Source organism: Corvus hawaiiensis, chromosome 13 (assembly GCF_020740725.1).
Source record: "Corvus hawaiiensis isolate bCorHaw1 chromosome 13, bCorHaw1.pri.cur, whole genome shotgun sequence".
Lineage (NCBI taxonomy): Eukaryota > Metazoa > Chordata > Aves > Passeriformes > Corvidae > Corvus > Corvus hawaiiensis.
In genome coordinates, this window is record NC_063225.1 from 21,112,965 (window position 1) to 21,139,334 (window position 26,370).

Sequence of the window (26,370 nt, forward strand, 5' to 3'; positions counted from 1 at the left end):
TTCAAAAACATTGCTGAAATTTGACTCCAAGCATAAAATTCCCCTTAGACTTTGTCTCCACTTGTGATCTTTATCTCAGAGAAGTTCGTTGATTGCCAGATCAACCAGGGGTAATTAAAATATTTCCAAAGGCTGTTCTGGGCAACACTTTTTGCCTTGCTGCAGGTGACAAATGTTCATGGTTTGCCTGAGGCTGATGTTCCCTCCTGCCTGAGCTGAGCATGCCAAACCCAGAGGAATGCCTGCTCCATCACCATCCTCCCTGCCTGGGGAAGGTGGCACAGGGACCCGGGGATCACTGGCACAAGGGAGGAGTGTACGAGCACAGAGATCCAACTCCTGGGTATGGGGAGACACAAAGGGGCACACAGGAGGAGAAGAGCTGGGTGGCTTTTAGGGAAACCCTATGATTTCCCTGCTTTTGGAGGTGCCTGCATGGCCCCCAGCAGAGCCCACAGGTTGCAGAGCCATTTGCCCACAGCCTGGCAGTGTCAGTGCAGGTGAACTTCAGAAACAGAAGCACAGAACCACTGAGGCTGGGAGAGACGTCTGGGATCACCAGGTCCAACGCTCCACCCAGCACCACCAGCCCAGTCACCACTAAGCCGTGTCCTCAAGTGCCACATGCACGTATTTTTGAACACTTCCAGGGATGGTGGCTCCACCACTTTCCTGGATAGCCTGTTCCAATGCCTGACCACCCTTTCTCCTAAAAATTATGAGAAATTTTTCCTAATACCTGGTCTAAACCTCCCCCGGCACAATTTTCCCTTCAAGGCCCTGGTTTGGTCCCATTTGGGGCTATTTCACAGAATCACTGAGGTTGGAAAAGCCCTCCAAGACAATCAAGTCCCAGCTGGGACTGATCCCCACCTTGTCCCCAGCCCAGAGCACTGAGTGCCACGTCCAGTCATTCCTTGGACACCTCCAGGGATGGGGACTCCACCACCTCCCTGGGCAGCCCATTCCAATGTCTGACCAACCTTTCCAAAAAGAAATTCCTCCTGGTGTCCAACCTGAAGCTCCCCTGGCACAGCCTGAAGCCTTTTCCTCTCATCCTTAGTAGAGAAGGAGAAGGGTTCTCACCTTAACCTCTGTACCAAGGTTTTGGCAACGAGATGAGCCTGGACAGACAGAGGGTGTCAGCTCCTGGCCATCTACTACCACTTTGTCACCCCATTTTGCAGCTATGGGCAGACTAAAAAGGGCTCTGTGGTTGTGAGTGCTGGAAATGCACAACCCCTGACACAGAGCAGGTCCTGTCTCAAAAAACCATACCAGAGACCCTCACCCTGCTACAGCCCTGAGTCTGAAGAAAGGACTCCATTCTCCACTTCATTTAACTACCACTTAAAAATGGTGTTGGACAAATGTTAAAACAGCCAGCCAATTTGATTACACAAAAATTTTAGAGTCAGCAAATTATCTAGTGAAATGATGCATATAGAAATGTTAATTCAACAGCAACCGAAACCTTCCACATCCCTTAACATCTAGAGATGATAATTCTACACAAAGAAAAGAGAGGGCTGAGCATACTGTCCTTGCTGAGAAATTACAGGAATATTCTAGCTCTCACCTACACTGTACCCTATATGCAGTGACATAAATAGCAGGGGCTGAGGGAGAGTTTAGGAGTGGGTTTGGGCTGGAAGCTCTGAAATCATATTATTTGCCCTGGGTTTGCTGGGAGAGAGGCTCCTGTATCAGCTCGTTCCCACCATGTGCCTCTCTGCAGAATCTTTCTGTGTCAAAGTCTAATTTTGCTGTTCTGTACAAAGCATGAGGGTACTTTCCTGTGACACACACACACTCCCACCCTCGGGAGTGAGGACCCTTCGAGCACATGCCCGGCCCTGCCCACTCCCAGGCATTTCGTTCCTCAGGATCCCCACTGGGTCAGACCAGGAACACTGGAGAGGGAGAATGGAAGAGTTAAGCAACTTAACTCTCTGGCTCTCGGGCCGCAGAAGGGGAGGGAGCGGGGAGGCAAAGCATCTGGCTTCCCTGCTTCCCTAACAGCCTGGCGGGAAGGCTGCTGTCAATTCCGCCTTCTGCCTTGTTGGAAGAAAGTAGAAGTGACAAGAGGCCCTCCAGGCAGGCAGCCAGGAACCAGAAATTCAATTGAGCTACCTCCTGAAACTGGACCTTTTTTTGGAGACCCTTTCCCTGAAATTGTTTTGACTTAAAAAAAAAGGACTGTCATCGCGGTTCAGGGCCAATTCATCAGCCCTGCTCTCCTGGCTCTCCTTGCCTCCATGCAAGCGGATTTGCACAAAAGGATTTCCATTTTCTGGGCTGCTCTACAACCAGCCTCACCCACAATAAATACACAGACACATAAATATGCACACACACACACAAACACTGTTATTTATAGGTACAGGCTCTGCCACAGACAGACGCACGCCCGGGTGTGCTCCTTCGCTGTGTAACACGAGGGCTGCAAGTGCTACGGCAGCTGAATTTACTCCACACTCACAGCTTAGGAAGCAGAGTGTGGGCCATACGGTCTGTCCCAGGGGCTTAGACCAACTGGTTATTGGCTGGTGCTGTTGTTCCTCTAACAAGCCCCTGGATATATGGCAGGGGCTGCAGAGAAATGCAGCTGGAGGAGCCTCTCCCTGTCAGCAGCAATCTGTCACTGCGCGCTCGCACCCGCCCCGTGCAGCACAAAAGCTGCACGGCAGTGTCAGCACAAAGGTCAGGCTGCAGGTAGGCTGGGGGGGTTCTTCATTTCTGGGAACGTGCAGCCAGCTTGAGGCACCGTCTGGATGCTGCAGCAGGAATTTCAGCCTCACAGATGCCTGGCTATAATTTAAAACGAGGCAGCATTTCCATTACAAACCCCATTTTTCCCTGTGGATTTATACCTCAGCTATTCAGCTCCACTTTGGGGTGGACCTTCTTCACATTTTTCCTGCACAACATTTAAATGCAGCTCAGCCTCTGTTGGTTGTGAGATGGAGAAGGAAATTACATATGCACACTAACACTCACGAGCACACACAAAAAGCTTACACAAACATATGCCCACAGAGAGATCTGTCACAAAAAACCAGACAAGCCAATGCAAATAAGCTCGATTTTAAGAGTGAATTAATTTTACTTGATTATTCTAAATTATTAACAAGTTCCAGCAACCTTAGAATGCAATAACCCCACTCGGGCTGTCATCTAGGTTAAATGGAAACAGATAACTTACACTGATAGAGATGATATCTGTATAAATCTGTGACAGCAAAGTTGGAGGCACAAACCCGACCCACTCGGAGCCCCTCTCCTTGCAGCAGTGTGTTAACAGCTCCTGGATGCTTCCCCTCCCCTGAAATACTCCAGGGCAATGAATCACCCCTGACAGAACCAGAACCCCCCTGTTTCCTGGGCTGCCAGGTGAAACCTGACCTGCACAACACTCCTGTCTGTTTATGACTCGCTCTGCCTTAGAAAGCCCATTTTGTTAGGGGTTTTTTTAACTCTCTATCGATTCTACTTTGATGTAGTCCAATAAAGCACATTGACAGAAGCAATTTATGCTGGCTAGTGCCTCCAGTTCCAAGAAAGCCTCCCTGGCATATGAAGAGGGGTTAAGCACCTGGCAAGTACCGTACAGGTTATCCAGTTATCCCAGATTACCAGGTTCATTCAATCCAAACCCAGGACTGAGATGAGGAATGGCCTCCTGTTTCTCCCACTCCCAAGCAGAAATAGGTATGATTTTCTCTATGATCACTTCCTCACACCACACAGAAACGTCAGGAAATGTAACAAGGATTTTCTCAGTCTTAAAAGGAAAAAGCTCAAAGTGGCCACTGGACGGAGATGAGCATTTCCTCACCTCTGATGGCACAGAAACCAATCCTGGGGCACCAGAGCTGGCACTGGTACCACCAGGGCTGAAGCACCTGGAACTTTTAAGATGCTCCTATTCACATTTCTGCACAGGTGTGCAAATGCAAGATGTTCCAGTGGCACAAAGATCTCGACTGGGCAGTTAGGAATACCATGGGTTTATCCTGTCAGCTGGAGACGTTGCTGGTATCCACGTGACGTGCTGTATTCCCCCTTCCTTTCCTGGTTTCACACCCAGACCTTGCCCCTGATGCTGGGGAAGCACTGACCAAGAGCATCACTCAGGGAAGACATTTAGTAGAAGTTTAGGTGGCTCCTAAGCACAACCTAATAGTTTCCTTGCCTCTTGCTAAGAGGGCAGAGGAGGAGAGCTGAGAGCTGCAGGGATTGGAAAACAGAGCTCAATTTAGCCACGGGGCAGTTTAAAGTGCCTGTTGCATTTTTCACCTAAGTACAGCAAATCCCCTCACTAAGCACCAGCCCCGGTGGCCATAACTCCTGGAATGCTAACTGGGGAGCAGCAGCAGGTATTGGACAGGCCGTGCATCAGGCAGAGCAGGGAGCAGCTGGAGACGAACACTGTCCTTCCAGGGAGGAGATGCCACCTGTCAGCAGCACCCGCCGCTCCGGAGGCATCCGGCCATGCTGGATTCTCATTCATCCGAAGCTTCCCTCGGTCACCCAGCATGGATAGGGTTTCACTCCTCACCAGCTGGAGCTCCAGGAAAGGGAAGCCTCTCTGCAGGGATGAAGATGGGGGGAACAGAGAGGCTGCACTCGTGCACAGCAGAGATGGCCATCGGGCACCTCCTGTGCCAATGGGAGCCTTGGGTGCTGAAAATGCAGCTCAGCACTTACCAAAGGAAAAGAACACAAAGAAAACGTGGCCTTTAAACCCACCTGGACCTGCTGCCTCTGTGCCAGGCTCCCGAGGAGCCCCTGCTGCAAGAAGAGGGAGAGCAGGGAACAAGGCACATTAATTTGCCACAAGGCTATGAGCACCTAACTGAGGGCTCTTCATTTATCAGAGGAAGAGCTGCAAAGCCTCCTGTGTCCTCTCAGAGAGCCCTGCCCAGCACCAACAGGAGGTTTCCTCCCCCATCCAATCCATCCATCTCCCTGAGCTCCACAGGCAGCTGGCAGCGCCCAGGGCTGAGGACGGATGGCTGAGTGTGGCAGCCAGGCTGGAGCACAGGCAGGCAGAACAGGGAGAGGAGCTGCAGCAGCCCCGGGTGAGCCGTGATGGACACGGGGGCTGCCCCGTGACCCCCAGCGTGCGGCTGCCCCGGGATCCCCCACAGCTCCCATATGGCAGCTCCCGAGTGCTCGGGACCGCTGGGGCTGGCAGGACAAACACGCGGCGCTCGCTGGCATCCCACCCAGGAGTTATGAAGCTGTCACTCGCTCAGGCTGTCCCCAGACAGTGCCAGCAGGCCTCAGAGCGCCGCCTGCTCTCACCTGATTGGCATTTTTGGATGCTATTACTGAGAGGCAGTTTTAGAGCTTTGGGACCTGCCGAGGAGAATGAGGCCAAATTCCCAGCCTTTCTGCCTGCCCACTTCTGCCCTGCTTTCTCTTTTCTGGAAAGTTTTCCCATGCTAACTATAGTTCCTAACAGGTGCATGACCAGAGGGGACTGTCAGGGATGCAGCTGTCCCCACAGAGGCCTGGATCCATCTCCATCTGTCCCACTGGAGCTGTCCGTGCTGCCTAGCCGAGCCCTTCGGACACAGGATGGGGGAGCATCAGGGATGCAGGCAGGAAATACACGTACACGCACACAGAGGGAGGAGGATGATTCCAGGGATCGCCACAAACAAAGCCTCTGACATCAAACTAATGCATCCTTTGAGGCTTTAAAGGCCCCTTGGCACACACAGGCAGGCTGCCAGCTAACTCATCTCTCTTCCTTGCCATGCTACCAGCCTGATGCCAAGGTCAAGCTTTAAAGGAGAGCTGGCTGCTCTGTAATCCCGTGCCTCATTTGGGGATGCCACAAGACTCGTAAGGATCAGTGACAGAAAATATTTGACTGGGGCCAAGGCCAGTGTGATGTCTGAAGTGGTTCCCTTGCCCAGCCAGATGCCAGTCCTGGCTCCCATCCTGCCAGCCCCACACCAGCCCCTTCCATCTGGGAGGCAGGGCTGGGGCTGCAGGTGATGCAAGGCAGTGACACAGGGAGCTGGGATCCCTGTAACACGCCCCAGAGTGGACAGTGGACATCAGGAGGCACCTCCACATTCACAGTGGTGACAAGGTGTCCCAAGTTTGTAGGGGACAGGTGCTGGGGTGACCATCCTGGGTACTGAGTTGGCTCATCACTGTGTAGGAGATATAAAAATATGAGCAACAGGGATAAGCAATAACCCTGCTCACAAACTAAAGGTGCTTCCTACCCCTAAGGTGCCCTGGAAGAATTCCAGGCTGATAGGACATGAGGAAATAAGCATTTGCAAGGGGTGTTGCAGCAGGAACAGCTGATCTGGTTCACAAATCTGGGTCCTGGGACATGTGCTGTGCTAACAGGCTGGCTTGGCTTAATGGGAGGGTGATGAAAACCATCTGCGGGGAATAGGATGGCACCATGACATCAGCACCACTGGAGGAACAAAGGAGGAGGTTTCTGCAGCCACACTGGGCCCCTAGAGAACGTGCTCCACACCATGCTTCAGCCACAGAGTCCCACGTCTGGACTTGGGGAACCCAGAGCCCAACTCCCTGCTCAAGCTGCAGGAAACTGAGCCACACCAGCCCTCAAAACTCTGCCTGGGGCTCAGTGAAGTGGTGGGAGGGGCTGGGTGAGAGGGATGTGTATAAATCGTTGGCAGGAGGAAAAATCCATTCTCTTCTTTACTTCTCTGTTCAAATGAATGTTAAAGTGAAACCACACTGCTGGCAGCAATCCAGTCACACCCGCCCAAAGGAAGAACCCTGTGTCCTGGGATCTGGGGTGACTTTCCTTCACCCTTTCACAACAACTCTTTTCAGGCAGATGTGCTGACTGAAGCTCTTTGGGTCTCTGAAGACCATTCCATCAGCCTGGTGCTGCTGGGGCTGCCAGGCTGAGTTATCACAGGTCCTGCCCTCCCCTGCCATTAATACCTGCTCACCAAGGGAGCCCTGGCCAGCCCAGGCAGAGAAGGGCAGCCCCGAGCTGCAGCAGTCTCCCACAGTATGGAAAGAGGCATCAAAGGGAAAAAAGAGGAAAACAAATATACCCCGGGCATCTCTGGATAGTCTTAATGGAGCTCAGACAGCCCCAGGAAAGGAATGAATTACTGGGAGTCACAAACTTTCCAGCTCGCGTTCCCCAAGGAGCTCCAGCCACACCTCATGCCCCTGACCTGGTATCCCACAGTCTGGGATCTCCTTCTGTCCCAATCCAACCCTTTCCTGCCAGGCTGAGGGTCTCATTCCTATCCTGCTGTCATCTATGTGACTGTGCCAGGTAACACCTGTAAATCATCTTCCTACCAAAGGCCAGAGTAAACCAAGACAGAAGCAACACCCAGCACTTCAGCAGCACAGCTGGAACACCCGCAGTGTTATGCAATCTCCTGCCTGGCCAGACATCGGACTGAGAAAGGGTTTTCTGCTGAAAAACCCAAGAGATGGGTAAAATTCTCTTTGTTTTTGGCTTTAATCCCAGACCCCGAGGGCTTTAGCCCCAGGACTCAGGCCAGCACCCCAGCAATGAGCACAGTCAGCCCCTGAACACTCCAGAACTGAACAGGACCTGTAACCAACCACGGGAGCAAGGCTTTGTCCCTGGCCAGGGACACCCAGCACCACAAACTCAGCTCAGGGATCTGAGCAGCCTTGGTCAAACCTCCTGCCTGCACTTTACCATCCAAACAACAATCCAGGGGGGGGTCTGATGTGCTCCATGGATTAGAGCTGGTGAATTAAGAACCTATAAAGGTATTATCCAGGATCAGCCCTGGGAGCCCCAAAGCACCCAGAGCCACAACTTTACTACAAAGCCTTCAGAAACAGGGTGTTCTTCAGTCCCCAGCTCCTGGGGCCCTGTGTCTGCATGCAAAATTCCACCTTTGTTACTGCAAAAATGGCATTCTGGGCTCCCACAGCTGAAGAGTCTGAGAATGCAGCTAAAGGATTAAACCCCTCCTTCCCAGACCTACAGTAAATAAAGAGAGTTAAAACAGTTCTGCAAACTAGAAGGATTTGCAGCCAATTTTGTGACTGTAGCAGGCAGTTCTGGCATTCTTTGTACTCAGGAGAAGCAGGGCAGAATAAAGGGGGCTTGACCAGAGGGCTGGGACGGCTCCCCCTGATGTGGAGATTTCTGGAGGTGGAAGGGTTGGCAGAGAGTAGGCAGAGGCAGCAGGAGCAGACATTTGAGAGACATTCACAAATGGATTTCTGAGCCAAAATTTCCCCTCGGTCGTGCCTGCACATCTCTGCAAACATACCTGGCCTCTGCACTGTGGGGTGAGGACAATTTAACCTGCAGTCTGAACAATGGGATTAAGCACTGGATCAGCAGAAAAATGGTTGCAGATAGCTAGGATTGCTATTGGAGAGTGATTGTTTCCCTGAGCCACGCTGTGTAAGTGTCGGTGCCTTTGTGAGATTTAATGGTCCAATTATCCCAGGCGGTGTCACCTCCTCCCCGCTCTGCACGCCCAGACCTGCTCTCCTGCCTCCATTCCCCCTCCTGTTCTGCCAGCAGGCAAACACACCTTTGCTGCTCCTTCATGGGTAGTCCTCGACTTAACTTCTCCCATGCCCAGGGATGGGGGGCTGGGGATGTCAGACCAGCGGAAGAGGTGGTCTCTGGGATGGGTATCTCATCCTAAAGGTGGCTACTTGGGAGCTGGTCTTTTTCCATGGGTGAAAATCTAAGTTTCTACTTAATTAGCAAAAATCTAATGAAGAAATTCTCATTAAAGTCATGTCAAGCTCTCCTCCCAAACATCACAGGGAGCCACCATCCTGGTCTCCAGCAGCTCCAGCCTCTGTCACACAGCACCTGCTCAGCATCCCAGCAGCTCCACCTGGCACTCACAGCAAGAGGCTTGGTTGGGATGTCCAAGGAAAGGAGGATTGAGAGGGCCCTGCCAGACTACAAAGTGCTTCTATCACCCAAAGATTGAGGTTACACCCGTCCACAGATCAACCAGTCTCCTATTAGCCCCAGAATCCCTCTCTAAGGAATACCCAGGAAACACTCCATAGGCAAAGAAACCTACCTTTGGTACATGGCTGCTTGTGGAGCAGCTCCTGAGCCAAAAGCCCACAGAGGCATGGCAATGGGCAGCGCTGCTCCTCCCAGCATGGCAGGGTCAGGCCACAGGGAGAGTTCATCACAAATCCCACAATGGTTGGGTTGGAAGGGACCTTAGAGCTCATCCAGTTCCACCCCTGCCATGGGCAGGGACACCTTCCACTGGACCAGGGTGCTCCAGGTCTCATCCAGCCTGGCCTTGGACACTTTTAAACTAATTCCAGAGTTCAAGAAGGGGCAGGCACTGGCATGGGGAAGGGGCAAAGCTCCTCTTCTGCTCTCCTCAGAGCAGCCTGCAGCAGGTCATCCAGCACTATCAGCTCCTCACCAGGGTATCAGAAAAGCGCTGTAACAACCAGAATTAGAGAGCTTCACCACAGGATTGGACATTTATGTGCACAAGAACAGCATCTGCAGGGACTCCAGCTCCAGACAACCAGAGCAGCTCCTGCCTCTCCTGCTCTGGGGTAGGAGCTGCTGCCAGCTGGGGTCAGAGGGGAATCTCCCCTCACAGGGTAGTATTGCACAATTATGGGCATTATGGGATTTTTATGCCTTCCTTTAAGGCATCCGGCTTGGCTTCTGGTGGAGACAGGATACAGGGCTGGAAGGACTATTGGTCTGTTCAGCTCAAACAGTTTTTATGTCCTAATACAAAATTAATGGTTCTCTCACTGAGACTCCATGAGGCAAAGCTGCCTGCTCCGGGCATTCCAACTGCCAGAGCAAAAGCGGGGCTGAAAACTCATTCCTTCCCAATGCTCCTGGGTGGAATCCATCCCTCAGCCCCCACCCAGGCTCCCTGACTCACCTACCCCAGTGCAGTGCCCCCAAACTCTCTGGAGCAACATGTTGATGCTGGACCCTGATGGGTGCAGTTTGGGGCTCCCACGCTCGAGGGAACCCCACAGCCCCCTGTGCCAGGGATACCAGGGATACCAGGGATACCAGATCCACAGATCCCTGCAGCACCAGCTGCAATGCAGGTGGGTTGCAGGCACTTTAAACCTGACTGTGCCACCTTTTCAGCAGCCTCTCCTGCCAACTAAAGGGCTGCCTGTCAGGTTAGGCAGGAACAGCTGTCTCAAAAACTGTATTTCAGGATTCACACAGAGGTTCCTTCTGATTGTATGAAACAACACCTCATTCATCATTCAGAGAGCCAGACAGAGCCACTCATCTTCACTCGATGACACCTTTTATCTGCAAACACCTAGACTGACTCACAGCCAGCCTGTGAACCCGTCAGGATCTTTTTACCATGCCAGGGGCATGTTCTCCTGGCTCACATCCAGCACAGAGCTGGAGGCTGGAAGAACTGCTTGCTCCCATGAGGACTTTTTCAGGGTTTTTCTGAGCAGACACCGTACCCCCAGTGACTGGAGCAGGCTGGTTTTGTGGAGCTGATTATTCTGGTATCCAAGTGGAAGCCAAGCTCTGCAATTGCCATGTGTGTGGTGGCTTGTGGCTTGCCCTGAGGGAATCCATGGCACTGCTGGGAATTCTGACCCCAGAATCCTGACTCAGGCGTTCTGCAAAACCACAGGGCCGGCTGCTTCCAGGCCCGTCTTTGTGCTCCTGTGTCTCTGCTGGGGCCAGCTCAGGGATGGAAAAGGCAGGATTTGAGCTGCTGGACCCTGTCAGAGCCTGAAAATAGCTCATGCCTCAAACATTGATATAAAGTTTTGCTCATTATAAAGAAGCTACAACCGCAGAAGCCTCCCTGAAGAGTGGGACTTTGAACTGAAAGTCAAACTGTTGATTAGATAAAGGGAAACACATTGTTCAGTCATCTCAGGCTGAGGGAAGGGTGTGCAAAAGGCCAAAGCCACCAGCTGCAACTATCCCCAGCTGAGTTTGGGGTGGGGGGAGAGCACAGCTCACAGAAGCCAGGTTTACACAGACTCTGCCCAGCCGAGGGGGGAGGAGGAGGAGGTTTTGGGTGCGTGGTGCAACCTCTGGTGAGAGGCAATAAACACCCATCCTCCAGATTACACAAACCGGCCCAGCTGCGGAACCCCCAACCCCACAGGGCACATCCACAGGACTTTCCTGTGAGAGGCTTGGCCCCACAGGACTGCACGTGGTGCAACAGACCCAGAGCCTGCTGTGAGAGACTGACCCCCACCTCCAGGGGACATGCTTACCTAGCCTGAGCATATACACCCGTGGGACTCTGTGCCTTCTGGGGGACCTTCACCACCAAGAGACCAGCTGCAGAGGATCAACAGAGTGGTGATATTTTCCTTATTCTGTCCCTGTCACTCTTTCTGTCCCCCCCACCTATTTTCTACTTCTTTCTTTCTTTCTCTCTCGCTCTCTCTCTCATATTTACCATCAAATAAAACTCTTACTATTGTCACTGGCATATGGTCTCGTTTGCACCTTAATTCAGGCAGAGGCATTTCTAAGAACCTTAAAACTGGATCATAACAGACCCACAGCAAGGAGAGATGTGAGCAGCAGTCATCTCCCACAGTGCAGCTCCAGAAGCCTCTTCCCTTTGGCTTTGTGTCCAGCTGTAAAACTGCAACAACTTCCACCATCCTCATCTTCCTATTTCCACCTGATCCTCTCCAACACCTCTCCACCTCACTGAAGGCTGCCACGGAGCTCCTCTGCCTTCTCCAAGCCACTGCCATAAAGCAAGTAATTGTGCACTGGTACTTATGGGGGAGCTTTCACACACGCAGCTTAATTCACTGGGAAAGAGGACTAAAATATTAGGCCCTGACTCTGAAATAGGGAATTTCTCTTGGTGGCCCTTAGACCTCAGAGACAAACTGACCACACAGAACGATGAGGCAGCGGACCAGAGCCCCTGAGCCCATCCTGTGACACGCAACACTCCTCCTGTGCCCCGCTCTGATCACAGCACTGTGCTGAACCCTTCCTTCACCCCCAGCTCTGTCTGTCTAGGGGAACAATGTCCTTATTCCTAGAGGGATGTTGACCAAATCATAAAGATGTAATGACATTGTCTGGGCTGACACGCTGATCAATGCCTTTCATGCAAAATTATGCTTTCTGCAACTAATAAATATTGATCCTTTTTGTTCCTGTGCAGCACTGCAATCAAGAGTGACTTAAATGTCTGCCAGCACTGAGTTTCCTCCATCGTTTTCCGGCCCCCAGCTCCCTGGCAGCATCCCTCTGCATTTCCTACTGACACTGATGCCAGTGCCTGATCCCAAGGAGGGCACAGCACTTCCATGAACATCCACCCCCCTCTGTTTTTCTGTCCTTTGAATGGTACTTGTGTTACAGGGGTTCATGGGAAGCGGTGGAAAATAAATAGAATTGGAGGGAGTGCTGGAGAAGGGGAGCAGGGTCATGATCTGGGCACATTTGGGATAATAAACAGGAGGAGCCAGGCCAAGTGCAGAACAAATAGAAACATTTACAACTGCTTGGCACGGGAATACATAAGTGCTAATGTGCTTGGTTCAGACTCCTTAAATCAAAGCTCTGGGCTCTGCAGCCAGCGCCTGCTGACAAACTTTGCTGGACACAGGGGTCCATTCAGCCATCAGGAAAGGCTGGGCTCCATGTGGCAGCAGTCCTGCTCTACTTGCTCCTCTTCTGGAGAGGGGTCAAGCAGGACCCTGCCCTTCACACCCACTTGGCTCCCTCAGCTCCACACCACAGTGCCCAGCAGCTGCCGCCCTGGCCGCTCCTGCCCGCACACGGGATCCCAGAGTGATGTGATGGCACCCCTCGGGTTGGGTTCCAGGACCCTCTTTTCTCCAGGTCTCACTCCATTGCCTCTTGTCCTCCCACCTCCCCACCCCCAACGGGAAGAAGAGCCTTTCCCTGTGTCCCAGGAGCGCAGAGAAGGGAGCTGCAGTGGAGAGCACGAGGTGTGAACTCAGAGCCGGGGCTGCAAATGGATTGATGATGACAGGCAGAGGCCTGGCTTCAGTCACTGCTGCCTGGCAGCCAGGCACTGACTGCATCTGTGCACTACACATATTTTGGGAGCACACTGCCTTCCTTTGCTGAAGGATTCAAACCCATCATGAGCAGAGTTCAGCTGCAACAGTGAACCACAAAGCAGGAAGGGCCAAAGGTCCACAGTGCCCTGTACAACCTCAGTGAAAGGTGTCCTGCTCTCTTTCCCTTCCCCACGCAGACAGCAGAGTGCTGAGAAGGCTTTTAAGGCAAAAAATATACAGATAAATACATTGCCTCTGGATTACAGAGCTTAAAATTTGATGGCATCTCCCCCAGATTGTGAATAGGTTCCCCAAAAGAGCTCCCTCAGTCCTGAGACCCTCGCTTCCCCATTCCCCTCCTGGGAGAATTGGAGAGGCAAAGGGCTGCTGTTCCAGCAGATTTGCAGGAGTGGGAGTTGAAGAATCAATGAGGCTCTGAAAGCCAGTGGGGAAAGTCATTCTGCACCCTCCTGACACCAGGAATAAATGATTCAGCGGGAAAGGAAAAAAAATACAACAACCCTCAAATGAGGCTGGAATTACCCTCTGGAGAGATATTTCATCTTGAGGAATTGTGTTTGCTGCAGTGTTCATCTCACTGAGCCACAGCAAGGCTTTAATATCCAGCAAAAGGTCAAACCTAAATGGGAATTGCCAGAGCCTACCGGAGCTCCTGCCTGCACACACGCTCCCAACCCTCACACGGAGCAGCTACGCCCACGCCGAGGCCTGAAACTGGGAATGGAGCTGAGCTGGACCACGTACGGATATCTCCCTCCCTGACAGGATCCCAGACACAGCTCAGCCCTGCACTCAATCCCTTTGGATGGGTACAAAAGGAACAGACCTGCCTGCCTGCCTGGGTGTCTTGAGCAGGGGGGGTTTGGGGAGAATGCTTCCAGATGTTTCCGCCCAAGGGATCTAAGTGACTGTAAAGGAAGGTGGGGTTTCAAGGCACCTGAGGGCTGCAGGGGCAGCTGTCAGCTGTTCCTCAGCAGGAACATCAATGCTTGAGACACTGCCAGGACCCTCCGAGTCCAGCGTGGTCTGCAGGGCTGTGGGAGCTCTCTCCTCATGCCCAGCAGCTCCCCATGGACAGACAGTTCTTCCCACTTTTCCCACTTCTGCTCTGGCACTGCTGCTGTCTCCCTCCACCCACACATCTGCTCAGCCTCTCCTTGGTGATTTGCACTCTTCTTCCTTCCCTCCGACTCAGCTCTGCCCTCTGGGAGTCTGGTGTCGCTATCCCAGGCTGTAGCAGAGTTCCAGGGATGAATTAGGCAGACAGGAGGTGAAGGCAGAGGTTCCCAGGGAGCTTCCTGTCTCCTCTACACCCTGACAAAGGTGAGTATCCAAGAGAAGGAGGGAACTGAGCCCTTCCTGTAACATCCACCCTCCTCCCAAGAGGGCACAACGCCCGTCAGTGAGCTGAGCTGAACAGAGGGGGGCTTTACCTAAAGCAGGGCTGAAAAATCTGCTTGAGCTTTGAGATTTATAGCAAAACTGGTCCCATGCTACAGGCTAAATCCAGACCCTGCAAGGAAACTGAAAGATTTTGGGAACAATCCTGACAGCCCTGAGCCTTCCACCAGCCACCTCAGTCATCCCACACGAGCTGGAGCTCTCCTACTTTCCTGTTCAGGACCGTATCAACATCTACCAATGCATCTTCATCCTGCCCAGCAATTCCAGCTGTCCTTTCAGCCCTTCCTGACGAGCAAGGTGCCATCCATGCTGGGCAACACGCTGGTTTCTGCGCCGGTCTGGGTGACCATCCACTGGGGATGAAACTACCACTCTCACTTCCACTTGTGACTCCAGCCAGATTTCACTATGTACAGAGAGATTAAATTTCCCTAAGGTTAACACAAGATAATTTTTTGTACAAATATTTACAGTTAGAGCTCACCAGAAAATCAACAGGATTCTGCTGGACAACACTCAACTATCCACATCTCCCAAAGGCAAATAGGGTTTTTATGTGGTATTTAAAGCATCCTGAGCCATCCAGAATGAAGCCCTCACAACTGTTCCTGGGCCAGGCTGGGTCTGTGCCATACATCCATGCCTCTGAGGGAAGCAGGAAAAACTTGCTGGCCTTTTCTTCCTAATAATATGCCCACATGGACACAGCCAGAGCAGGTCACCAGCCTCTCACATGGTCACACAAACAGAGGAGGTGGAGACCATTCCGAACTGCATCCAGCAGCCACATACTTGGGAAGCCCATGCTGTGGAAAATGGGGTCAGATTGCTTCTCCCTATGTTTGGCTTCGTGGAGCTGTTTGTGTCTCCTGGATGCAAGACTTCCCTGGCAACAAACCGGAGCTGTCATTTGGAGATCTTGTCCTTTCTACCCAGGATGTTTAAATTCAAGCCTCAAACTTGTGGTTGGCAGGGAACGGGGGCAAACAAAGAGCCAAACAATCTGCTGTCAGCTCCTGACTGCCCGGCCTGCAGCAGTTATCCCTCCTGTCCATGGGGAATGCCAGAGTACAGAGGCAGTGGCTCGAGGGCCTGTCACAGATTTAAGCTGCTCAGACTTACAAGACAAAATTTAAAAAACCCAGCAGACAGTAAGTGTACTGAAACATTTGGGCTTTGCTCCCTCGTCTACAGGGTCTGTTGTTTCACAAGCAGAGGGAAGGTGGAACTCACCTACAGCTGCACTAAACATCTGGGGCTACAGGAACATCCCCTGACTGCTTCTAAACCTTTTTTGCTGCTCTCCCAACCCCGACCCTCTTTTTGACATGTCAGCCTCTACTTGAGGCTCCCTCCTGAGACTGCTGCTGTCTGCTGTGTGCACACCTGAGGTTTAATGAGTTTCTGTTTGGGAAGTTTTCTGGGAGGGAAGTTTGACAGAGCTGCTGTGGCAGGTGCAGAAGCTCAGGTGGAAATTGCCCCCTCCCTCCTCTGCTCCTTTCCAAGGGCTAAGAGGGAAGCCAGGTACAGGCTGGATCTCTGCATGAAGAGCCCTGAAGGGAGCACAGGCATCCTCAGATGTTACTCCCACCAAGCTGATTTAACAGCCTCCTTTCCCTAGGTGGACAATCAGCTTTCCGAGGGAGCCAACGACTTTCTGAGGCTTTTCTAACAGGCAGTGCTTTTCTGGGATGAAGCTCCTGCCTTTGAAGATATCTGATCTCTCCCAGTGCCCTGGGGCTTTCTGCTCACTCTGTTCTCCCACACAACCACGTCCTGCAAAGGGCATCCCATGCCAGCTTCCCTCTCTGCTGGATGCAGAAACATTTCCATGCAGCCACAGTGTTTGTGTATGGTCCCCTCAATCCACCAGGCTCCCAGGGAGCTCAGGAGTGCACACAACTCCTTCCTCTTGGTTGTCACCGCCGTCCCCTCTGGCCAGGCAAGCTCCAGCCCTACAGCTGGCAGGTCAGCCCTCCCTGTGCTGCTGAAAAAGAGAGCACAGAGGCGAGGGGAATGCAGACAATATCCTAAACAAATCTGCTGTTTACAAAGTCCCCTGTAAACTGTTTACATTGCTGGGCAGAAAGCATGGAGGAACAGCAGCTGGAGCGTGCTCTTCCCAGTGGGAAGAACTCCACTCCTGTTTGCTCCACTGCTGCGGGAGGGAGTGGAGCTGATGCACATCTGGAAAGGGTGCAAAGGCATGAGAGAAAAGAAGAGGCAGCAAAACCCCAGCACCAGCCACTCCTCCAGCCTGCCAGGAGCTCCGGCTACCTCAGCACTGCCTCCCAGAGCACACCCTGAGGCAGGTGGCCTGTCCCTGGGGTGCAAGGGGACAGGGGACAGCCAACCTCAGGCTCCAAGCAGTGCCTGTGGTGGTGAGGCTGAGCTATTCCCTGCTGCCAGAGGAAGCATCCTGAAGGAGCCAGTCCTGAAGCTCCCCTGGAACCACTTGGCTCTTGGGCTGCGTGAAGAGCCTTGTGACTCTCACCCCTCAGAAATGTGGTGTGTAGTGCCTCCTGCTCTATTCTATCCATGGTTAAACATGGGGCCTCAGGAATACCAGCAAGAGCATTGCAAAGTGCTGGCATAAAACAAAAGCCTCAGTGTGCCTCTAATCTCCTTGTTTCCTGGCCATGGAAAGTTCTTTGAAGTGCCTGTGCAGTGCTGGAAGCCCCATGACCCAGCTGACCAGCACAACATGGGCCAGTGGCACAGCATGACTGAGCCCTGGCTCTGAGGGAAGACATGGAAGAGTTAAACCTCAAACACCCTGGATCAGTCCCCTTCACACTGGAAGGTTGGTTTTGTTACTTGAGCAGGATGTGAGAAAACACAGCCTGCACTCAAGGAAGGTGGTAAGTGCTGTGAGCCCAGAAACAGTCCCAGAGGGCAGCTGGAGCAGCAAGGATGGGGAAACATCCTCCCTACACATGATATGGCAAACCCTGACCTGCTGGTTGGAAAGGAATACAGGTACAATGATTAAACAAGCATAAAGAAAGTGGGCAAACTCAGGCTGCCCAGAGCAGCTGGGGCTGCCCCTGGATTCCTGGCAGTGTCCAAGGCCAGGCTGGACGGGGCTTGGAGCACCCTGGGCTAGTGGAAGGTGTCCCTGCCCGTGGCAAGGTCTGGAATGAGATGATCTTTAAGGTCCCTTCCAACCAAAACCAGCCTGTGATTCTACGGATACAGGTACAATGATTTTTAAAATAAAGGAAGTGGTCAAGCTCACCCATTTGGTGTGAAGGGCAGGCAGGGACACCACAGTGCTCCGTCAGCAAGGGATGTTCATCCACATTTACTCTCAAACACAGAACAACTCCACTCTCAGCACTTCACCCTCCACCCAGCTGGTCTTCCAGGGCCCAATTGTGTCCCTTTGCTGAGCAGGAAGAGGATGGAGGGGTCTCCCAGCAGAGCCGAACACCTCAGCCAGCAGGAATGTCAGTGGCATCTACAGGACCTTTCAAGGACTGAGCTAAAAGAAAAACAACAGAGGAAAAAAATACCCAAACTTCGTCAGGCCAAGCCATCACGAAAGACCATCAAGTTCCTTTGCTGAAGTGAAAAAACTCAAATCCAAAAACATTTTTCGGAGCTGACTCCGAACAAATTTCGCTTGGTTTTGGTTTCAGAAGCTTTTGTGCAGCTACAAAAATGTCAGCCAGCTGCATTTCTGAATGAAATGGCTCCTCAAGATGGAACCTTGAGCAACTTCTTTTTAAACTAAGGCAGAAAGGACTGGAGCTGTAATCCCACAGGAGTGCTGGGTGTGTTTCCTTGGCTCAAAATGACTTGCTGAGTTTGCCCTGAATTTTGCAGGTATTTTTGCTTGACCCCGCATGGCTCAGGCACAGTGACAAAGCACCTTCAGATTCCAGTCCTTGCAGAGGAGCAGTGACCTGCAGGGATATCCCAGCGCTCCCTAAGCCTTGAGAAACCCCCTGTGGAGGTGGGCAGGCACAGTTTGGAATAGGTGTTAGGGCCTTTTGGTGAGTGAGAAGCATTTCCCACTTCTATTTTAATGGCTGGTTCAGAGGGTCACTTCTCTTCATACAACCAGCACAGCCGGGGGAAGAGATTCCTGCACGCAGCACCTCCAGTGTGAGCACCTTGCCCAAAAATCCCACAGGCAAAGACAGAGGGACAGCACAGCAAATTCATCTGTCATAAATTCCCTCGTGCCTGCTGTGACAGGCTGGCCAGCACCTGTGTCCTGCTAATGGCAAAGGCATCATCTCTTCCCTTCCTCTTCCCAGGGGTTTTATTAGTACAAACCTTCAAAACACGGCCAAATGGCCAGGAATTAACCCACACATTTTCTCAGCATGAAGCCCCAGACCCACATGTCGGGCAGTGTCCCAAAAACATCTGCTGGAAATGCTGTCCCAGACATCTACCTAGAGCAGCCCTACACTCTCAGCCTTCTCCTGTGCCTTCCAGGGGCATCCCCATCCCTCCCTGTCGATTTAGAGGACGGCTGGGATACAGTCTGTGCTCCTGGGAGCTGTGTGGGAAAGGGAAAAGCAGAGCTGGGAGGTTGCAGTGGTTTGGACTGAGGATCCATGCTTCCCATGCTTGCCCAAGGTCAGGGAGGAGTGGGAGCTGCCCTCCCCCCCATCTCCTCACCCCTGTTTCTAGACAACCCTCCCCGCTGGGATGCCGAGGGCCCTTGCACGCACGGAAGTATTCAGGAATTCTTGCAATTAATTCCCTGCCATCTCCACGATAGCTCTGCTGTGTGGAGGAGTGCCACAGACCAGCAATTAGGGGGCAAAGACAGACTGCCAAGGGAGGCACTGAGGTCACACCTGTGCTGCTCCGGAGCTGCGCCGGGAGAAAGCCCTGACCAAGCTCCGGAGGGAACGGCAGCTCCTAAGTCAAACCCAAGTAATAAGCTGGTCTTGTAGGGGGAAAGATTAATCATTATTGGCAGCCAAGAATGTGCAAGTCTAACAAAAGCTAAAGGTTTTTTTATTACAGTCCAACTGCAGCTGGGAAGACAATGTTAGCTAAGAATCATTAAATCTATTGCAAGAATAAATCTTCTTTGATCCAAACCATAAAATGGGAGTGAAATCCTCTTAAGCCAGTGGCAGCTCCTAATGGAACACACATTATTATTTTTTTGCAAACCAAAAATTAAAAAAAAAAGAAAGGGTTAGATTATTAAGTGAATAGATTAGGCTCCCAAATGGTAAATATTTACTCAAGCAAAACCTGCCTAATTTAATACCTGCCTTAATTAATTTTTCAGTTTGGGATTATAATTGAAGGGAATAATGACATTTTCTGACTGTACAAACAGGGATTCGTGAGCCCTGTTTGCCCAGAATTCAGGCAGGAGAAGAAGGACCTAGGAAAACCTTCCCTTGCTAACCCCCAGGTAACATCAGAGCTGCTGCAGGTGCCAGTGATGAGCTGGCAGCTTCTGCAAGCCAGGAAGATGGAAGGTGAAGCCAAGGACCCCTCTCACAGCTGGTCATTAAATTTCCTGAAACATCTGACCAGGACGTCACTCCTGATATTATCAAATACAAAAAATATTACAGAAAAATGGAAGTCATTTCTTACTGCAGTCTGATTTAGTCCCTGCTTTCAGGGCAAGCTGGGGGTACTCCTCCCTCAGTGCTTTTCCCTCTCTGCCAGACACAGGAGATGTGGGAAGGGAGTGGAACTCTGAGCTCCAGCATTCACATGGGCTCTGTAGACCCAGGTGGGAAAATTCACCTGCCCGATCCTTTCTCTGGGGCAGGTGCTGCAAGGAGAGTGTGTCCTGTACCCAGAGAGCCTTTTCCATTCCAGACACTCCTCCTCTATGCTCTGGACAATGTCTTCTTCAGCCTTCATGGGCTGTGCTCCCTTCCCGCTCTCCAGAGGGTATCCTTGGATCCTCAGACCTTTCAGGTCTCTCAAAAGTTACCTGATCTAGACACAGCCTCTGCACAGGGGAGCTTTGCACCAGCAAGTCAAGGGAGGGGATTCTGCCCCACTCAGGTGAGAGCCCACCTGCAGAGCTGCCCCCAGCCCTGGGGCCAGCACAGGGAGGACCTGGAGCTGCTGGAGAGAGCCCAGAGGAGGCCACGGAGATGCTCCAAGGGCTGGAGCCCCTCTGCTCTGGAGCCAGGCTGGGAGAGCTGGGGGTGCTCAGCTGGAGAGGAGAAGGCTCCAGGGAGAGCTCAGAGCCCCTGGCAGGGCCTGAAGGGGCTCCAGGAGAGCTGCAGAGGGACTGGGGACAAGGCATGGAGGGACAGGACACAGGGAATGGCTTCCCACTGCCAGAGGGCAGGGCTGGATGGGATATTGGGATGGAATTCTCCCCTGTGAGGGTGGGGAGGCCCTGGCACAGGGTGCCCAGAGCAGCTCTGGCTGCCCCTGGATCCCTGGCAGTGTCCAAGGCCAGGCTGGACAGGGCTTGGAGCAGCCTGGGACAGTGGAAGGTGTCCCTACCTGTGGCAGGGGGTGGAATGGGATGAGCTTTAAGGTCCCTTCCAGCCCAAACCAGGCTGGGATTCTCTGATTCTATGATTGTTACAGCTCATATCCACAGAACACGCTGCCGTGCTCAGTAACAGCCACCCACAAGCACTCGCTATCCCCATCACTTGCACAACAGTTCTCCTACAGATGAGGATTCCTGGAGCAGTTCCACACCCCACTAGCAAGGGCTATCTCACCATTAGCTCTGCCCTGGAAAGAACCACACGGCCACTGGCTTGCAGCTGGCAACCAGCACTGATATCCTGCTCCTGGAAGCACACACTGCAGTAAGTGGGAAGAAAGGAACCATTTGAGTACAAACCTTCCTGCCTGCAGGCATTTCTGATCCTGGCTTGACCAGCTCAAACTCAGCTCCAGGAGTGTAAACTTCGGTGCATGTCTGAAGTCTTTTGGGGAGGAAGATGAGAAAGCACATGGGTTTATCTGATACAGACCTTGCTGGCATGTCAGAGCATTGTTGCTTTTCTTTTCCAGACAGGAACCTTGCTGGCAAGTGCTGGTGAGTGCTGCAGGCTCGTGCAGGCTCTCCACACAAATTCCTGGTGCAGGTCTGATTGTGTGTTGTACATAAGGGTCAGTGGGGACAAAAATGAGAGAGAGAAATGGATTGAATAATGAAATCTTGAAGTGAAAATGTGGATGGTCAGATGACAGAGAAGGTCAGGAGTACTTTAGACCCAAACAGCTCTTAAACCCAGGTAAGAAATGGGACATCTGTGGCAACAGCAGAATCATCAGAATAAATCAGTTAATCCCAAACTGGGAGCAAGTAAGTCCAGAGCTTGCCAGGGAACAACATGTCAACAGGATTATGGGCAAACCTTACAGGGCAGCTGTGATTCTGAAGGCCTGAGAAGCAAATTGTGATCAAAGAGCCATGCAGGCACAAGAGAAAACAGCATGGAACCCAGAATCCTTCTCCTAAAGGCAGATGGAGGTGAGTGACAGCCCAGCAGATCCTTTCCAAATCACCCCCCGGGTCCCAGGAGCAATGGATGGGGACTGCTCACGTGACGCTGACTGACACGCTGCGAGATTGTCTGTGGGAAAGGAATGAGAGGGGTAATTTTATTGTCATGTCCCGCAGGGGGGTGTAAGGAAAATCACAGCATGAGAAAATGACAGTGTATCTGTCTGAGGTCATTTGCATGCCCAGATAATCTGTGGGAGGAGAGCCAGAGTCGCTGTGTTTGACAGAGGCAACACCACGACAATGGGCCTGGGAATCGGGAGGTTTGCAAGCCCTGAAACCAGCCTGGTGTTTGCTGCTCTCAGAAACCAAAATGATCAGACTTCATCATTTAGGCTTCCAGTGATTCCACTTTCCTCCCTCATTATGGGCTGTACGATGGTCTCATCTTGCTGATGGCACAGAGGGACAGTCGCACATTCAGAAGTGTGCCCGCATCCCAAGGACACACTTAGGAGACACAAAAAGACCATACACAGGCAAAGGAGCACAAACATGAAGGCAGACACTGGGTAGCAGGAGCTGTGGGCAGCCAGTGCAGCCCAGCAGATTTTAGCAGGGATCTAGAAGAAGGAAAAAAGGCTTTGTCGGTGTTTACAGGTTGCTCCTCTGCTGCAGAGGGAGTAACCTGGGAGAAACACGTGGTGGCAGATGGGAACTGGCACGGCTGGCAGGACAACTTGGTATCTCTGCAGTGGAAAATCCAGCTGATGGTTGGATGGAGCAGGGCCAGGAGGACAGGCTGCCTGCAGACAGCACAGGCACTTCACAGGGAGTGTGAGGGAGAAGGTGACAGGTTGGGTGAGACTCACTCACACAACCCTTTAACACTGCACTGCCAGAGGCTCCCAGGAAAATCCCGATGATAAGGTGTGTGGGACTCTGCACAGCACTGATAAGTGTGGCAGATATCTGATCGCTTCGAAAACCTGGGCATTCCAAAGGGATTTCAGCTGGGTGCACAGGGAGGACGAGTTGGATTTTAGAGATAACCTTTGGGCAGAACCATCCAGCTTTCAGCAGAGCCCAGATATGGGTATTTAGAGAAAGGTCAAGTCAAAGAGGATGGAGGGGGTGAGTGGATGGTGAGAAAGAGACATCAAGAAAGGAGCAGGGAAAAGCAAGCATGAGGAGATTTAAAACCCCTGAGCTGAAGGCAGGAGGTAGGTGTCCAGGAAGGGCTGTCAGAAAGCAGACTGTGAATTAATTTAGACAGTGCAGGACGGTTTAGGAGGAAAGTGATCGCTCTGTGAGTCATCAGCAGGACATTAAATATGCAAAATTTGTAAATAAGGTCACCCCAAGAGGGAACACAGAGGAGGAAGAGAGGAGGGCTGGGCGAGTGGCCAAGGATGGAGCAGGTGAAGTAGCTGACAGTACCTGAGAACTGTCAGGCAGGGCAGGCACAGCCTCCGATCCATCAAGGCAGGGGCAACCATGTCCTCCTCAGGCAGAGGGGAATAACAAACCTCCCCCTCCACCAACAGGTAGACTTGTCACTACCAAACCCAAAGAGAAAGCAAACTGCGATGTCAGTGTGCTAGTGGTAGCCATAGATTGGAAAAGACAAGCCCACAGCTGCAGCTGGCAGGGAGTCGTGTGGGAAGCTGAGCCTACCCAGCATTATTCAGCTGCTTTCCAGGTGCTGGAAGAGCCAGACTCGTGGCTGTGATTGCAGGGGCAGGAGCAGTGGGATCCTGAAAGGCACAATTGACCCCAGGTTACAGAGCCAGCTGGGCAGACGCCAGGGCTGAGCTCACCCACTCACCTGGAGCTGGCTGGGAAGCAGAAGGCAGCACGAAGGGAATGCCAGGTTACCTTGTCACTGGCAATGGCCTCTCATTTGTCAGCGAGGGACGAAGGCAATTTACACAGGGATGTGGGAGTGTTGCAGGTGTTAGGCAGTTACCCTGAGAGCTCAAGACAACAAAGAGATCCCGAAAAAAAGCAGATCCATTTCTAGCCGCAGAGAGGCTCTTAGCAAGTCCAGCAAGCCCCAGGCTGAGCAAGGGGAAGGGGGGCTGGGAACAGACCACTGGGACAATGGTCCAAGAACAAAAGGGCTGCATTAAAGGGCCTATTCTGGCAGTTAAAACGGGTTTAAGCAGTGTTGCTGCTGCCTAATCTGAGGCTAATAATGAGTCAGTCTTACAACCTGGAAATGCCTGGCCAAGTCAGTGGAGAAGAGAGGGTGAGGCACTTAAGTGGCCTAAACATTATGTTTCTGTCTGCATGTTCACGACAAAGACAAACCACTCAGGTTTGAAGTACACAATGCCTGATAGAAGCAAGATATTATACAGACCTGATGTGGTGCAGTGATGGGGTGAGGAGCCTTAACATCTCTGTCTGGTACAAACCCCAGAGGCAAAGCTCAGTCAGCTGGTGCCAGGATGAGTGGCAGAGGTTATCCAAAAGCCAGGCTCCATAAAATGCAGTTAGTCAGGACAAGGTGGCTTGGTCTCTGCAGGCTGCCTGCTTTCCTGTTTACCTGACCCAGCAGTCCAGAGTTTCTTTTACACAGCTTCATTTATAAAAGAATCCAGTCTGCAAAGCACAGCTTAGCCCAAATTCCCACTACCAGACTTCATCAGATCACTCCAGGCTCCGAGACCACTGTCTCCACACAGTAATAGACATTATCCCCAGGCTTTGTGTGAGTTTATGTTACCCTTCCATTTCCCCTTCAGATATGACATGCAATTCCTAGAAAATATGTTATAAACTCTTCTGCTCTGGAGTTCTGCCACCTCTGATTGCACTCATTTGAGCCAAGGATGTCATTTCAAAGTAAATCAATAAACAAGGCTTAAAAGGGTCCTACAGACAGAGGCTGGGGGCAGCACCACAGCCCTAGCCCTCCCCAGTTATCGCTGCTGTGCTTCAACCTAACCAAGTAAATGGGTGAAATCCGAACAGGAAAACACTTCCCAAAGCTCCCAGTGCTGCTTTACAGTATGGGAGTAGGGGCCAGGGCCTGCCTTGCAGCTGGAATGGCACCTCCAGTGTTCCAAGTCCCAGGAGTCACCAAAAGAGCATGAGTGGGTGTCACAGCACAATCAGGGCTGGTGGGAGGGTCTCCCAGGGACCATCGGCAGGGATACCCCTCACTGCCAGCCTGTGGTACCCACAGGGGCTGCACCCAGGGTCTCCCAGTTGCTGCAGGTGGTCCTGGAGGTACCCAAGGAAACATCTCAACCTCAGTGAGGGACTGGAATGGCAAACCCGGAAAGCCTGGATTCAGAAAGGGGCCAGGCACCTCCCTCTCTTACTGAAGACATTTAGGGCCCCTCAGGCTTGCTGTCACATGGAGAGTAACACATCCAAGTAGAGCACAGCAAGATTTATTTGAGAATCCCAGGGAAGCACTTGTTCACCCCTAATCCTCCTTTTACACTGCTTGTGGCTCTCCAGACTTCCCTGCACACCAACAGCCATACAGGCACAGGATCTGATCTTTGGGAGTCTCCCAAGAAGCTCCAACAAGGTTGTACCTCCTCAAGCAGCTCCTCCAAGGTGAATTATAATGGACCCCATGAGCACAGTATGGACTGCTGGCTAAGCACTTCCCTAGGGAAGAGCTGAGACGTGGGTTATTCATCACCAGGAGCTGTCCTGCTCTCCAGGATCAATCACACACGGGCAAGGGAGCTACCAGAGAAACCTCTGACACAAAGCCTGCTTGGATGCACTCACAGCAGGATTTACAGAGCAAATTAACTCCACTGGTTGAATTATTTGGATTTTTTTTTCTTTCAAAATATCCAAAGGCTGCATAGACACAATGCTGACAACTCAGCCAGAGAGGAGGGCTGCTGTTGCCCACAATGAGAATGAAGACCCTCTCACTCTGCCACCACCGTTGGGTTTTTGCCTGGCTGCATCTGCAGTTGAGATCTCCATTACCCGTGTGCTGATGGTTGTATTGGTGTGTCTGCCTGGGCTGCCTCTGGCCGGCTCAGGACATCTGCTGTGCCCAGCTCTGCTGCTTTTGCTCACTGTAAAACAGAATGAATCATTCAGGTAGAAGTGATCTCTTGTTTTGGTTGTCTTCATGGGCTGGTCTCTGTTCAGTGCTCTGTGCTCTGTTTCCAAATCCAGCACTGTGTGTGCAGAATCTGATTAGGAGACTTTACACTACCAGAATATACATCCAGTGCAGCAGTTACACACGGCTCTGGAAGAGCCTCCCACACAACATTCTGGCACAGTGAAGCTCCTACTAGAGACACGTGGGACGAGCAGCCCACACGTCTCCTGCACAACCAGATTACTCAGCCCCGGAGTGCTGCTCGAAGCAACATTTTCTTGGGATTCAGGGAGTGATCCCACAGAACTGCTGCTCTTTTTTGTGGGGTCTGTCCTCATTCACAGAGCTATTACTCATTGCCTGTAAGGCAGGATGCCACCAAGGAGCTCTGAGCTATGCCAGC

General features: G+C 52.0%; 1 long non-coding RNA gene across 1 annotated transcript in view; it reads right to left on the reverse strand.

The window, feature by feature from the left end:
- Positions 1-26,370, reverse strand: part of LOC125332880 — a 104,379-nt gene that overhangs the window by 59,889 nt on the left and 18,120 nt on the right. Inside the window, exons 3-4 of the long non-coding RNA XR_007206645.1 lie at positions 21,402-21,517; positions 17,699-17,944 (exon numbers count right to left, since the gene is read on the reverse strand). This is a non-coding gene — a long non-coding RNA (uncharacterized LOC125332880). The remainder of the gene's footprint in view (positions 1-17,698; positions 17,945-21,401; positions 21,518-26,370) is intronic.